General features: G+C 37.0%; 1 protein-coding gene across 1 annotated transcript in view; it reads right to left on the bottom strand.

Annotated features, from left to right (window-relative positions):
- The window catches only part of KIAA2026 (KIAA2026 ortholog), a 106793-nt gene that overhangs the window by 72601 nt on the left and 17942 nt on the right, over positions 1-16250 (bottom strand). The window lies entirely within an intron of this gene.

Here is a 16250-nt window from a genome sequence, read left to right as displayed (position 1 = left end):
TTTGGACAGGTTGTTTCTACAATGGTAAAATCAAACCAATCTTAAAAGCAAGCATTCATTATGCTGGAAAGGAATGTACATCAATTAGAATAGAAGTCGACCCTGTAGTTATATTTCCCTACTGTCCTACAGGCACAGCTTTCTTTAATACAAAATAAGCTAAAGGATCACCAAAACAAGATTTTATGGCATGAAATAAACTCCTGTATGTCTTGGACTATATTTACAGTGGGTTTATTACTCTAAGTTAGAATAACTTTATAACAGTCTTACTCTCAGGCCATCTAGGTCCCATGAATAGTATGATTGCAAGGGTCTACTGAACTGTGGCACTGTTACGTGTTTTGTTTACTATGAGGAGATAACATTTTAATTAATACAGCTTTCGGCAGGGCATAAACTTTTAAACTGGTTTTCCAGTGTTGCTAAAGAACTTGAGCTAATCTATCCATACTATTTCAGGCTGTGATCTTTTAATCACAACAGCATACATCTGCATAATAGTTAATTGGGCTGGGAGTAAGGAATGTGGGCCCAAGGAAAATAAACTGGCAATAACAGATACAGAATGGGTATATCTGGGTTCATTTTAGTAGAGTGTTCACATTGGCAGACTGACTAGTTCTATAATTTTATTTATCTCCTTGTCAATACTAATGGAAAAGGACATTCATGGACAGTATTACACTAAAAGATGAAGACATGTCAGAAGTCACAGGGCATGGAGCATGGGGGAGAAGAAGAGTTAAGGGAAATATTAAGTCATATGCTTAAACTGTCATGTAAACAAGTCAGAAACTAAACTTTACCCTTTAACTTCAGTCATTTAAGTACAGAAGATGAAGTTTCAAACTACTTTTTTTAAACATTATTTTCAAAGAGAAATTAATACCCTTTATACTCATCAGAAATAAGAATTTATAAGCTTTGATATTTATCATTCATAATTCAAATACAAAGAAAACTGTTTGTCTTGTATCAATACGTAAAGATAAAAGGGTCTAAGGAAAAAATTCTTATCCAACTTGAGTGGGTATGTAAAACTGTCACAACCTTCTCAGAAGTCACTTTGGTAATAATCATTAAGATTTAACGTGCACATATCTTTTGACCAATCATGCTTCTAGTAATTTAGCCTACAGACATATATCCATGACTGTGAGCAATAATACACACACACAATATTGTCTGTTATTCAAAAGAACAACATGGAAACAAACTTCTTTCAGTATGAGATCAAATAAAGTTACATACATCACACTGGAGAAGGAAATGGCAACCCACTCCAGTATTCTTGCCTGGAAAATTTCATGGAGAGAGAAGCCTGGTAGACTATAGTCCATGGGGTCACAAAAAGTCGGACATGAGTGAGCACGCACATCACACCACAGAATATCATTTATTAAAAGCAATAGGTAAATCTGTATGTACTCACTATAAAAGATGTCCTTATTACATTGCTGAATGTAAAAAAGAAATTTCTGGACAAAACATATTTTTTTAACCCAAAGGAATTATATACAAGTATATGCAAATGTACACCAGGACTTCCCTAGTGGCTCAGGCGGTTAAGCGTCTGTCTACAATGTGGGAGACCTGGGTTCGATCCCTAAGTCAGGAAGATCCCCTGGAGAAGGAAATGGCAATCCACTCCAGTAATTAGAGATACCAAGGGAACATTTCATGCAAATGAAGGGCTTGATAAAGGGCAGAAATGGTATGGACCTAACAGAAGTAGAAGATACTAACAAGAGGTGGCAAGAATACACGGAAGAACTGTACAAAAAAGATCTTCACAACCCAGATAATCATGATGATGTGATCACTCATCTAGAGACAGACATCTTGGAATGTGAAGTCAAGTGGGCCTTAGAAAGCTTCACTACGAACAAAGCTAGTGGAGGTGATGGAATTCCAGTTGAGCTGTTTCAAATCCTGAAAGAGGACGCTGTGAAAGTGCTGCACTCAATATGCCAGCAAGTTTGGAAAACTCAGCAGTGGCCACAGGACTGGAAACGGTCAGTTTTCATTCCAATTCCAAAGAAAGGCAATGCCAAAGAATGCTCAAACTACCGCACAATTGCACTCATCTTATATGCTAGTAAAGTAATGCTCAAAATTCTCCAAGCCAGACTTCAGCAATACGTGAACCGTGAACTCCCTGACGTTCATGCTGGTTTTAGAAAAGGCAGAGGAACCAGAGATCAAATTGCCAACATCCGCTGGATCATCGAAAAAGCAAGAGAGTTCCAGAAAAACATCTATTTCTGCTTTATTGACTATGCCAAAGCCTTTGACTGTGTGGTCACAACAAACTGTGGAAAATTCTGAGAGAGATGGGAATACCAGACCACCTAACCTGCCTCTTGAGAAACCTATATGCAGGTCAGGAAGCAACAGTTAGAACTGGACATGGAACAACAGACTGGTTCCAAATCGGGAAAGGAGTACATCAAGGCTGTATATTGTCACCCTGCTTATTGCAGGGTACACTTATATGCAGAGTACATCAAGAGAAACATTGGACTGGAAGAAACACAAGCTGGAATCAAGATTGCCAGGAGAAATATCAATAACCTCAGATATGCAGATGACACCACCCTTATGGCAGAAAGTGAAGAGGAACTAAAAAGCCAGATAAAACTGACCTTTTCTTGATGAAAGTGAAAGAGGAGGGTGAAAAAGTTGGCTTAAAGCTCAACATTCAGAAAACAAAGATCATGGCATCTGATGGGAAATAGATGGGGAAACAGTAGAAACAGTGTCAGACTTTATTTTTGGGGGCTCCAAAATCACTGCAGATGGTGACTGCAGCCATGAAATTAAAAGATGCTTACTCCTTGGAAGAAAAGTTATGACCAACCTAGATAGTATATTCAAAAGCAGAGACATTACTTTGCCGACTAAGGTCCGTCTAGTCAAGGCTATGGTTTTTCCTGTGGTCATGTATGGATGTGAGAGTTGGACTGTGAAGAAGGCTGAGCACTGAAGAATTGATGCGTTAGAACTGTGGCGTTGGAGAAGACTCTTGAGATTCCCTTGGACTGCAAGGAGATCCAACCAGTCCATTCTGAAGGAGATCAGCCCTGGGATTTCTTTGGACGGAATGATGCTAAAGCTGAAGCTCCAGTACTTTGGCCACCTCATGCAAAGAGTTGACTCATTGGAAAAGACTTTGATGCTGGGAGGGATTGGGGGCAGGAGGAGAAGGGGACGACCCAGGATGAGATGGCTGGATGGCATCACTGACTCGATGGACGCGAGTCTGAATGAACTCCAGGAGTTGGTGATGGACAGGGAGGCCTGGCGTGCTGCGATTCCTGGGGTCGCAAAGAGTCGGACACAACTGAGCCTTCTATGGTAGATATGCATATGTAAACATACATATGGCATCCAGTAGTTTGTAGTGTGTGTTTGCATACATGTTCAAACTCTTACCTAGATTACTGCAGTCTCTTTGTGACAGTCCCCTGGCTTCTACTCAGACTTCTCTACAGTCTATCCTTTAGGCAACAAACCAAGTAATCCTTTTAAAAAGGTAATTAGAGTAAGTCAATACCCTGCTGTCTCCTCTAAAGCCTTCCAGTTATACTTAAAATACAACACTAAGTTTCGATGACCTACAAGAGCTAGTATGATATGGTTCTCATTTACCTCTGCAGACCCTATCTTCTATGACTCTGCCTTTAGCTTTTTGTGTTCTGGTCACGAATGTCTCCTTATGATTCTCAGTCACAGCAACATTCGCTTTGCACTGGATCTCTCTCCTGTAAGGCACTTTCCCCCTAGATATTTGTACGGCTAGGCATTATCACTTCATTCAAATCTCTATTAAAATGTCACCATATATGAGAGGGCTTTCTTGACCACCACAACCAGCAACAGATTCCCTGTCATTCTCTATTCCCTTACTCCACTTTCTTTTTCTTTATGCAACTCATCATATACTACATGATATAATTATCTATTTACTTGATAATTATTCATCTCCTTACCAGAATGAAAGCTCCAGAAGGATAAGGACTTTGTTTTGTTAATGGCCATTACCTTCAGAGCCTCAAATACTATATGTGCATGGCATTTGAAAGGATACAAGCCAAACTATATTTTATTTTAAATTTACACACATAAAGTTGAAAAATTCCAGTCATTTATTCTGTTGTTCACAGTAAAAGAATCTTTATCAAACATCTCTTACTAACTAGTAGTTTTCATTTTCATTCATCAGAGAATAAAAGGCAATATTATAAGATGAAAATAAGTCTCACTTCCAAATAAGAACTGTTAGATAATTAATCAACCTTCACGTTATACAAAAAATAACTCCCCTTTTCTAAAACTGAAGCTTTTTCCTTCCTACTAGGAAAATTATTCTATGAAATCAGTCTGGTAGTAGTTTGAAAATAACAGATTGCTAACTGTAAGTAAAAGCTAAGCAACAATTATAGTTGATTCACTGACTTTTTTTTAATTAAATTTTTATTTTTACTTTGTTTTACTTTACAATACTGTATTGGTTTTGCCATACACTGACATGAATCCACCACGGGTGTACATGTGTTCCCAAATATGAACCCCCCCTCCCACCTCCCTCACCATAACATCTCTCTGGGTCATCCCCGTGCACCAGCCACTCACAAAGTGTGAAAGGTCTTTTCTGTGGTGTTGATATATTCCAAATTTCAGAATTCAGAGGTTCAATTTTGTTTAAAATGACTAAAATATATATTAAGATGGAAATGAGCTGACATTAAGTTTTATTTAATGTTAACATATGGACTAACACTGACCCTCTACTAAATACAGGTATTTGGAAAGGTTTCCACTATTACACGACTTTATGTTACTAAAACAATGTAAAAGTGACACCTATAAAATTTTTTATCTGTATACTTTAAAGTTGGAAACAGAATCATCTAATCTGCTTAAAAATATTCTAAATGGAGAGTTTCAACCTCTTTTAAACCCATTTACTTAAAAAATTTTAAATGCAATACAGCCCTCAGGGTCCTGACAAGGAAGAGAGAATACTCAAAAGGAGGTGATATTTAATGAAGAATCTATTTACAAATGTGCAGCTAAGCTTCAGGGAAACTAGGAAGGGATGGAGAAGCACTCGTGGACCAGCCATAGAGCATTTGATCACTCTAGATTCAACAGGGGAGGGGAGGGAGTAGTTACTGGAACCAAGAAGCTGCCATTGTAGGAGAGAGCTACACATGATGATGTACAGTCACTGACAACCTGCAACACAGCAAAAAAGAAGCTGTTAGGTAAATATTTCTATCTCTTTGTCAGTGCCTCCAATTCACTGAATCCAATCAGAAGCCAGAGAACAAGGCAGACTAACTGAAGGAGTCCTTAGAGATCAGCCTCCCAGGACACACAGCATAGTGCAAAGGGTAGAGAATAGATTTGAAGGTGGCTAATGTATGCAGGTCAGGAAGCAACAGTTAGAACTGGACATGGAACAACAGACTGGTTCCAAATAGGAAAAGGAGTACATCAAGGCTGTATATTGTCATCCTGCTTATTTACCTTATATGCAGAGTACATGAGAAACGCTGGGCTGGATGAAGCACAAGCTGGAATCAAGACTGCCAGGAGAAATATCAATAACCTCAGACATGCAGATAACACCACCCTTATGGCAGAAAGTGAAGAAGAACTAAAGAGCCACTTGATGAAAGTGAAAGAGGAGAGTGAAAAAGTTGGCTTAAAGCTCAACATTCAGAAAATTAAGATCATGACATCCGGTCCCATCACTTCATGGGAAATAGATCGGGAAACAGTAGAAACAGTGTCAGACTTTATTTTTTTGGGCTCCAAATTCACTGCAGATGGTGCCTGCAGCCATGAAATGAAAAGACGCTTACTCCTTGGAAGGAAAGTTATGACCAACCTAGACAGCATATTAAAAAGCAGAGACATTACTTTGCCAACAAACATCCGTCTAGTCAAGGCTATGGTTTTTCCAGTAGTCATGTATGGATGTGAGAGTTGGACTATAAAGAAAGCTGAGCGCCGAAGAATTGATGCTTTTGAACTGTGGTGTTGGAGAAGACTCTTGAGAGTCCCTTAGACTGCAAGGAGATCCAACCAGTCCATCCTAAAGGAGATCAGTCCTAGGTGTTCATTGGTAGGACTGATGTTGAAGCTGAAACTCCAATCCTCTGGCCACCTGATGTGAAGAGCTGATTCATTTGAAAAGACCCTGATGCTGGGAAAGATTGAGGGCAGGAGGAGAAGGGGACAGCAGAGGATGAGATGGTTGGATGGCATCACCAACTCAGCAGACATGGGTTTGGGTAAACTCCGCGAGTTGGTGATGGACAGGGAAGCCTGGCGTGCTGTGGTTCACGGGGTCTCAAAGAGTCGGACACGACTGAGCGACTGAACTGAGCTGACTGAATGAAGACTATCCAGCACAACAGTTCAGTACTGGTTTTCAACAGCAACTGACTGATATTAGGGAAGGCAGAACTTTTTCTGGTGGATTTGAACAAAACCTTTTGCATGTCTGATAGATAAAAATCATTATGCAGTTAGCTTAGCCTGTCATGTACTTTTTCCATCTGTATTTGTGTATCTTTATGAACTCTGAAATGAGCTTCCTTGATAGCTCAGTTGGTAAAGAATCCGCCTGCAATGCGGGAGACCCTGGTTTAATTCCTGGGTCTAGAAGATCCCCTGGAGAAGGGACAGGCTACCCACTCCAAACTACAACAGTCTTTGAAATCAAGTACCAAAAGAACCCCAACTTAAAACAAACCTTTCAAATAGCTCTAGAGTCAAGGATTAAAACAAGATTTTGAAAAACTAATGAAATATCAAAACATCCTACCCCAAATAACTTCATATTGGTGTTTTTTTAAAAATAAAATATGCTTAATCTATTATTTCAATTATCTTGTTTAATGTGTTATATATAATGTTTTATAATATATACAGCACAACTGTACAGGAGAATCCATATATAATTTGTAAATAAATACGCATACAATTGGGGTACATATTGGAAACCTGGAAACTTTTTCTGCTTGAGGAGCCAGACCATAAAAATCTGGAGACCACTTCTCTCACTGCAGGTATATATCTGATACCCCAGTTTTCAGAACAAAGAAATCTTCATCCACACACACACACATTTATCACAGACTGTTAAATCTGTTTCCTAATTGATCTTCTTTACTTTCTATTCTCCCAGTTGTTACTCTTATTCCCTGTGCATTTTTAACTCCTCTTTATCCAACCCTCCAGTTCCTTGAGTTCTTTATTTGCTCTATTTACTCTAACATAGTTCAGCCTCATGTAGATAACTAGTTGGGATCCACTGATCCATCATATATGACTAAACCTCTCTTTTTCATGTTTTTGTTTTGGCCACACACTGCAGCATGCGAGATCGTAGCTCCCCAGTGACAGAACCCGTATCCCTTGCAGTGGAAGTGCAGAGTCTTAACTACTGGACCGCCAGAGAAGTCCCATGACTCACCTCTTCTTTTATCTCATCTCCCTTGACCAATATATCTTTCTGTCTCAGGCACCCTATCTCTCTCTTGCATCTCAGCTGAAAGGTCCTTCACTCCTATATCTTCACTACTAAGGACGGTAGGAAAAAAAAAAAAAATCACCACTTTGTAGTCTACTGTCTAACTGTAACCTAAACTGGACTCACCTAAGATGACTGCTCTGAAGGAAGTCAACTCCCTCTTTGGTTCTCCATAACAGCAACTTCAAATGTCACCATTATTCAAAAGCTTCACCTCACTATTCATTATCACATAGTAGCTGACTTTGCTTACTACTAATTTCACAGAGAAAATGGTAGTTTTAAAGAAAGAGTTCCATTAACTTTCTGTTTCTCAAAAAATAAAATTATCTGAATCCAAACAAAATTTATCTGGATTTTAAGTTGCAGTGAAAAAAGTGCTTACCAAAAACTAATCCAGGAGTAGGTTTTCAGAGTTTGTATTTCATTAATTATTTCCTGCATTTTCAGCCTGTCCCTGCTAGTTGCCTTTAGCATATAAACATGTCCAAGTTTTTATTAAATACAAACCATTCCCCTCAAGAAGTACCACATCTAAACTCTTGGTCCATTTCACTTTTCACACTTCAAACTATCATTTGCCTACACCTACTCCACTGAAATTCCTCTTCCCAAATGACCTCCTACTTATATAATTCAAATGATAATTTTTCATTTCTTATTCACTCAACTTCTCTATACCATCCAATTACTCTTCTGTTAAGACTTTAACATGGACTTTGCAGAAAGAATAGTTTTAGATAGATAGGCAAGAGTGGAGTAGCAATACAAATTAACAAGAAAAATATTCATTCATAGTACTCAAATTCATTCATTCAAAATATTTACTGAGCAACAGGGATTCCTCAAGGACATGCTGACAGTTTGCATATCAGGTTGAAACAATGGTGACACCACTGGAAAAAAAAAGCGAGAGTTGAAAAGAAAAACAGGAAATCTGGGAAGACCTGGGTTAGAAACACATTCAGTTTTTAACATTTTCACATAACAGTTACACAAACAGCTGTGAAAGTTCTATGGACAGAAATAGGAAACTAAAACAAAAGGAAAGGCTGAAGATACAGATGTGGAAGTCTTAGCAATAAAGTCATAAAAAACAATCTCTCCACAGAGGAACAAATATAGGGAAACATGATCTAGAAGCATAACATTAGGGATCATCCATAATTATAAAGAAAAACATAGCAAAAGAGGAGGAAGATTCAAAAGATAAGTTATTCTTAAGACAAGAAATAGCACAATAACCAACAAAGAGAAAAGTTTTAATATCAAGTGATCTAAACTACTTAATCCTCCAGGTAGATGGAGAAAGTACTAAGTAAAAGCGAAGGATTAAACAAGAAGACATTCATTAGTAAAATTCAAGAGGGCAACTTCAATAAGGGAATAATTAGAAATAACTTTGTAAGTTAAAAAATATCTCAGAATTTTTGCTCATACCTGAAGCGGACATCAAAAAAATTGACGATAACACCCCTCCCCCAAAGAGGCATCAAAGACCACCACTGAAAACCAATCATTTCACTCAGAATAAATTTCCGTTTCTTGATTTTGCCTTTCTAATTTAAGGAAGGCACAAAGGTAAATGTCAAGTTTTTATTTACATAGGAAGGATGCTGAGAAGTGCCTTACCAACCTCGATAGCTCTGATATGCATTTTCCATAAGTTAGGACTGCCCTGTTGAACATTTTACTAACTTTACAGCTATTCCTTATCACACAGAAGCAATCAAGAGTTCTCAGCACAGAGGGCTCCCTAGGTCACTATCTTTCAAAGACTGGTTATGTTCATTTTCCCTAGAAAACGCTAAATCTGTGACAAGTCTGCAAAGTGGGCAGACAGATACTTTGGCTTCCTTTTCTTGGCTAACTCCTCTAAATATCTGCCAAGTATTGATGAGGATTTAAAGTGGGATACTGTAAATTCAGAATACTTTCAGATGTGACAAAGACACAACGAAAAAAGCTGGGAAAGCTAGGGTGAGTCTTGCCTCTACCTACCTGAAATAACAGATAATAAAAAAGAGATGTAGGGACCTGACAAGAGCTGAAGACTTAAATGAAATTAGGAAGATGTAGAAAGTGGATATCATGGTGTTTATATAAAATAAGTAATGCTACCAACTTCTCTATTGTTCATTTCAAGAATGGGAAGGATGTCATTCTTACTCCCCACAAACTAGTAATTCCTATTGTTCTCTCATATACTTTTAATTCAAAAAGGAGCATTTTATTTCCCCTCCTTTATGGAGATATAACTGACACAAACCACTATGTAAGTTTAAGGTGTATGATATGTTGATTTGATACACACATATTTTGCAAAATGATTACCAGAGGGTTAGCTAATACCTCCACCAGGTCACGTAACTAAAAACAAGTAATTAAAATTTTCATTTCTGAATATTATTTTTCTTCTGATTTAAAAAATCTTCAGTTGTTTTACCCTGCCCTCTGGGTTTTGCAAGGTTTAGCGTGTGTTACAGGACTATCTGGCTGTACTGTCTCTCCTTTATTCCATAAACACTTATTGAGCACTACTGGGTCCCAGGCTCTGCTTTGGGAGCTGGGGATTCAGAAGACAATGGTCTTTGTCTTCCAGGTACTTCACTGCTCTCTTGCATTTTTCCATTCAGATATGCTGCTTGGTACTGCACCTCCGCACCAGTTTCTCTGTTCTTTCTTCCCCTCACCATCTGGTAACCTTGTTTCTTCAAAACCCAAGCCAAATCTCTCCCTCCTTGGATACTTCTCTATCTTTGACAATAATCATTCAACTCCATCTCATTGTGGTTCTGGTCTTTTTCACTGATGGCTATTCTGCAAACAGTTATGATTTTGGTGTGCTTGTGAGATGAGGTGAGCTTGGGGTCTTTCTACTCTGTCATCTTAGCTAATCTCTCCATCTCTCACTTATTTCTTCTGCCAACTGACCAAAAAATGAGTGGTTCAAATGTTGATTCCACAATACTATAAAAAAATATAAAAAGTACCTTATGTAAAAATAAGAACATAAAAATTTCATTTATGGAAAACTAAGAAAAAATCATTTGACAGAGGACTCATCTGATTAGATATTAAAATGGATTTTAAAAGTCACGGTAATAAAGAATTTTAATGCCAGAAGATGAAGAGTTAAAACATACCAACAGTATAGTGAAAAGAGTCCAAAAGTAGATCCAAATATTTAAATATGTTAATATTACAAAATGGTATATCAAAGCAATGGAAAAAAAATAATGCTGTGACAAATAGCTGGATGTGAGATAAAAAATAAAGCTCAACTTCAACTTCAATGCTTGATCAGACTCATTTATTTATTTCTTTTTTCAATACTAAGTTCTCACAGATATTGAGTTAGGTGCTGGCATCAACACTTACAGGCAAAATTCCTCCTTGCTGAGCTTACAAGCTAGTAAGAAGATACACAAAAAGTGAGTAAACAAATACATACACATAAGTCCTAACTATAAGACACTGTAAGTTCTGTGAAAGACAGTCAAGAATGATTTCTCCAAGGAAATGACAGGAGTCGCCAGCCACGATGAAAACAAGCAAACAAAAAAAGCAAACCAAAAAACCGAAGAAAACTTTGGGGATAAGAGTGTTCTAGGTAAAAGAAAGAGCAAGTTTTATAAAGATGAGGTGAGGTGAGAAATGGCTTGGAAGGTTTATAAAGAACAGTAAGCCAAACTCCTCACTATAGCCTCAGTGCAAATGAAGTGCCTGATGCAAGGTACTGACTTCTCAATGCACATTTTTTTTTTGAAGTTTACCCTGGCTGCTGAGTAGAAAATGGACTCTAAGAGAAAAAAGCAGAAGCAGGAAAAACAAATCAGCAAACTACAGCAGTATTCCAGTCAAGAAATAATAGTCTGTACTTAAGGGGAGAAAGTGAAGAGAAATGGGCAAGATTTAAAATATACTTCAGTTCTACTTGCAATTTTTAAGGAATCCCACTGCTGGGCATACACACCGAGGAAACCAGAATTGAAAGAGACACATGTACCCCAATGTTCATCGCAGCACTGTTTATAATAGCCAGGACATGGAAACAACCTAGATGTCCATCAGCAGATGAATGGATAAGAAAGCTGTGGTACATATACACAATAGAGTATTACTCAGCCGTTAAAAAGAATACATTTGAATCAGTTCTGATGAGATGGATGAAACTGGAGCCGACTATACAGAGTGAAGTAAGCCAGAAAGAAAAACACCAATACAGTATACTAACACATATATATGGAATTTAGACAGATGGCAATGATAACCCTGTATGCAAGACAGCAAAAAAGACACAGATGTGTATAGCGGACTTTTGGACTCAGAGGGAGAGGGAGAGGGTGGGATGATTTGGGAGAATGGCACTGAAACACGTATACTATCATGAAAGAATCGAATCGCCAGTCTGTGTCCAATGCAGGATACAGCATGCTTGCGGCTGGTGCACGGGGATGACCCAGAGAGATGTTATGGGGAGGGAGGTGGGAGGGGGGTTCATGTTTGGGAACGCATGTACACCCATGGTGGATTCATGTCAATGTGTGGCAAAACCAATACAGTATTGTAAAGTAAAATAAAGTAAAATAAATAAATAAATAAATATCATATAATTAAAAAAAATATACATATATACTTCAGAGGAAGAAAACTCAGAAATTGTCGATATACTTAAAATAAGAAGTAAGTAAAAAGGAAGAATCAATGAAAAGAGCTAGTTTTTTGGTCAGAGCAACTTCACAGACAGTGGAATCATTTGCTCAGAACGCAAGAATAGGCAGAATAGGCTTAGAAAAGAAAAAAACAAACCTGAAGGTAAGTGTTTTTTTTTTTTTTAATTTCAATACTTTATTTATTTGGCTGTGCCCTGTCTCAGTTGTGGCACTCAGGATCTTTGATCTTCACTATGGCTTTCAGAATCCTTTTTACTTTCTGCATGCAGGATCTAGTTCCCTGACCAGGGATTGAACCCAGACCCCTGGCACTGGGAGCACAGATTCTTAGCTACTGGATCACCAGAGAAGTTCCTGCAGTTCAATTCTGAACATGCTAAAATTTGGAATAGCTAACTTTTGTTCAACATAGTACTGGAAATCCTTATCACAGCAACCAGAAAATGAAATCAAAATTGGAAAGGAAGAAGTAAAACTGTCACTGTTGGCATATGACATGATACTATACATATAAAATTGTAAAGACACCACCAAAAAACTACTAAAGCTTACCAATGAATTCAGTAAGGCTACAGAATACAAAATTAATATATAGTAATCTGTTGAGTTTCCATACACGAACAATTAACTATCAGAAAGAGAAATTTTAAAAAAATCCCATTTACCATCAAAGCAAAAAGAATAAAATCTAGGAAAAACATCTAGGAATAAATCTAAGGAAATAAAAGATCTGTACTTGGTACTGTACATTATAAGACTAATGAAAGAAACTAAAAATGATAAACAGATGGAAAGATACTCCATGTTCAGTGAACGGAAGAATTAATATTGTTAAAATAACTATTCTACCCGAGAAAACCTACAGAGTCAATGCAATCCCTATCAAAATACCAATAGTATTTTTCACAGAACTAGAATAAAGAACTTGAAAACATGTATGGAAACACAAAAGACACTGAAGAGACAAAGCAATCTTGAGAAAAGAAGACAGATGAAGGTATCAGGTTTCCCGACTTTACTACAAAGCTACAATAATGAAAACAATACAATACTAGTACAAAAGCAGACACACAGACCAATGCAATAGAATGGAACACCCCCCTCCCCATGGTTAATTAATCTGTTACAAAGCAGGCAAGAATATGCAATGGAGAAAGGGAGTCTCTTCAACAAATGGAGTAAAATAATGAAATTAGATTATTTTCTTATATACAAAAGTAAACTCAAAATGGACTAAAAAACTAAACGTAAGATGGAAAACCATAAAACTACCAGAAGAAAACATAAGAAGAGCACTCTCTGACATAATTCATAGTAATGTTTTTTAAATATTTCCTTTCCTATAGCAGTATTTCCTTTACTAAAGCAAAGGAAACAAAAGCAAAAATTTTAAAGTGACATCTTACTAAACCGAAAGCTTTTGCACAACAAAGAAAACCACCGATAAAGTGAAAAGACAACCTACGCTGGGGAAAAATACTTGCAAACAATGCGAATAACAAGAGATTACTCTTCAAAATATACAAACAGCTCATACAGCTCAGTATCAAAATACCAATACTAATTTAAAAATGGGTGGAAGCCCTGATAAGACATTTTTCCAAATAACACATACAGATGACCAACAGGCACATGAAAAGATGTTCAACGTTGCTAATCATCAGAGAAATGGAAATCAAAATCACAATGCGATATCATCTTATATCTGTCAGAATGGCTATTATCAATAAGACCATAAATAACAAATACTGGCAAGGATACTGAGAAAAGGGAACCCTTACCTACTGCTGGTGGGAATGTCAACTGGCACAAGTACAGAGACTCCTCAAAAGACTAAAAATAGAACAACCATATGATCCAGCAATTCCACTCCTGGGTATATATTCAAAGAAAACGAAAACACTAATTTAAAAAGATACATGCATCCCAATGTAAATAGTGCTACTATGAATAGTGCCAAATAGTGCCAAAATATGACAGCAACCTAAGAAAATATCAACAGATGAGTGGATTAAAAAAGATGTGGTTTGTGTGTATGTGTATAAAATACACACAACAGAATAGTACTGAGCCATAAAAAAGAATAAATTTTACCATCTGCAACAACACAGATGGACCTGAAGGGTATTATGCTTAGTGAAATAAGTCACACAGAGAAAGACAAATACTGTATGATATCACTTATATGTGGAATCTAAAAAATAAATGAAGAAAACAAACAAAAGCAGACTCATAGATATAGAAAACAAACTAATATTTACCAGTGGAGACAGGGAAGTAGGGAGAGGCAATCATAGGGGCAGGGGATTAAATAGATGCCAACTACTAGGCATAAAATAAATAAGCTGCAAGGATATATTACACAACATAGGAAATATAGCTTATATTTTATAATAGCTTTAAATGGAGTATAATGTATAAAAATTTTCAATCAGTATGTTGTACACCTGAAACTAATATTGTAAATGAAGTTATACCTCAATAAGAAAAAAACAGTAAAACTTCACACAAACAGAAAAAAAAAAAAAAAAAACACCCCGAAACATCCGAATGAGTACAAGAAACTAGTGACAGTATTAATCTATTTTAGTAGGGGACCAGGCAAATGAAGAGGAGATATTTTTACTGTAATACTTCTACCATTTAATTTTTTGCCACCAAGATGTATATATTATTTTTTAAATTAATAAACTACTGACAAAACAAACACTACTGAATTGTTAAGCAAAGTCAGTGTACATCAGTTACACTATTTCCTTTAGATTATCACAGCAGTTACACTTTATATGCTTAGTTTTTAATAATTTATACTGCAAACACATATTGTTGATCTCACCACCACAAGTATCTAAATGCTCCCTCCACCCTGAAATCTGTAATGATCCTATTCTCTCCAGTTTCTCTTTCAGGTAGAAGGGCTTCTTTCTCTCAATCTCTACAGCTCTAGATCATAAGCAGCAAGCACTGTGATTAAGCACCTGGGCTCTGGAGCTAAACAGATTCAAATCCAGGTTCTGCCATTAATTAGCTTGGGTAAACTAATTTTCCTGTGTCTCATTTCTTCATTTGTAAAATACGTTATGTAAATCATTAATTACTTCAAGAGTTGTGCGGATTAATAACTTAATATAGATAAAGCCTTTCAAACAGAGTGGCATTACTGGCATAATGCAGCCAAGGCAGGTTGCTGCTACTCCTTGTTGTAAACGGGCAAATTAATCACACATATTGTTTAAAAGTATAGCTATACAGTAATGAAAACATTAGGAACTAACTTGTGTGACTGAAAACGTTTAAAAATAGTTTTAATGTATATTCTTATTATTTCACAAATTCATCATACCATCATTGATGGCTTCAACCTATTTCTTAATAAGTTATGCTAATTTTTAGTGAAAAGCAGTTTGCATTTTTTTGTTGGTAGCCAAACAAAGCACACGGAGAAGGCGATGGCACCCCACTCCAGTACTCTTGCCTGGAAAATTCTGTGGATGGAGGAGCCTAGTGGACTGCAGTTCATGGGGTCGCAAAGAGTAGGACACGACTGAGCGACTTTACTTTCACTTTTCACTTTCATGCATTGGAGAAGGAAATGGCAACCCACTCCAGTGTTCTTGTCTGGAGAATCCCAGGGATGGGGGAGCCTGGTGGGCTGCCGTCTATGGGGTCGCACAGAGTCGGACACGACTGAAGTGACTTAGCGGCAGCAGCAAACAAAGCACAAGATGGCTAATTCACATGATGAAAAAATAACCTTAGAAGAAAAAACTACAGAGTCAAACAAAACAAAGCAAAACAAAACCATCGCTAAAGGAAAAGGTCCTACTGCTGCTATCCGATAATCTGACATGCAACAATATGTGTATATAACAATCAAACAACAAGTAAAATCAAATCTAGTTAAGTGATAAGCAGAATATATGGCAAAATACATAAACTACATATGGTAAATTAAAATTTTGTACTGAACTTTTTGTGTGTGAGTAAATGATACATATATACATGAGATAAAGACGACTAAC

This window comes from Budorcas taxicolor, chromosome 8 (assembly GCF_023091745.1).
Source record: "Budorcas taxicolor isolate Tak-1 chromosome 8, Takin1.1, whole genome shotgun sequence".
Taxonomy (NCBI): domain Eukaryota; kingdom Metazoa; phylum Chordata; class Mammalia; order Artiodactyla; family Bovidae; genus Budorcas; species Budorcas taxicolor.
This window is presented reverse-complemented; position numbering and strand designations above follow the sequence as displayed.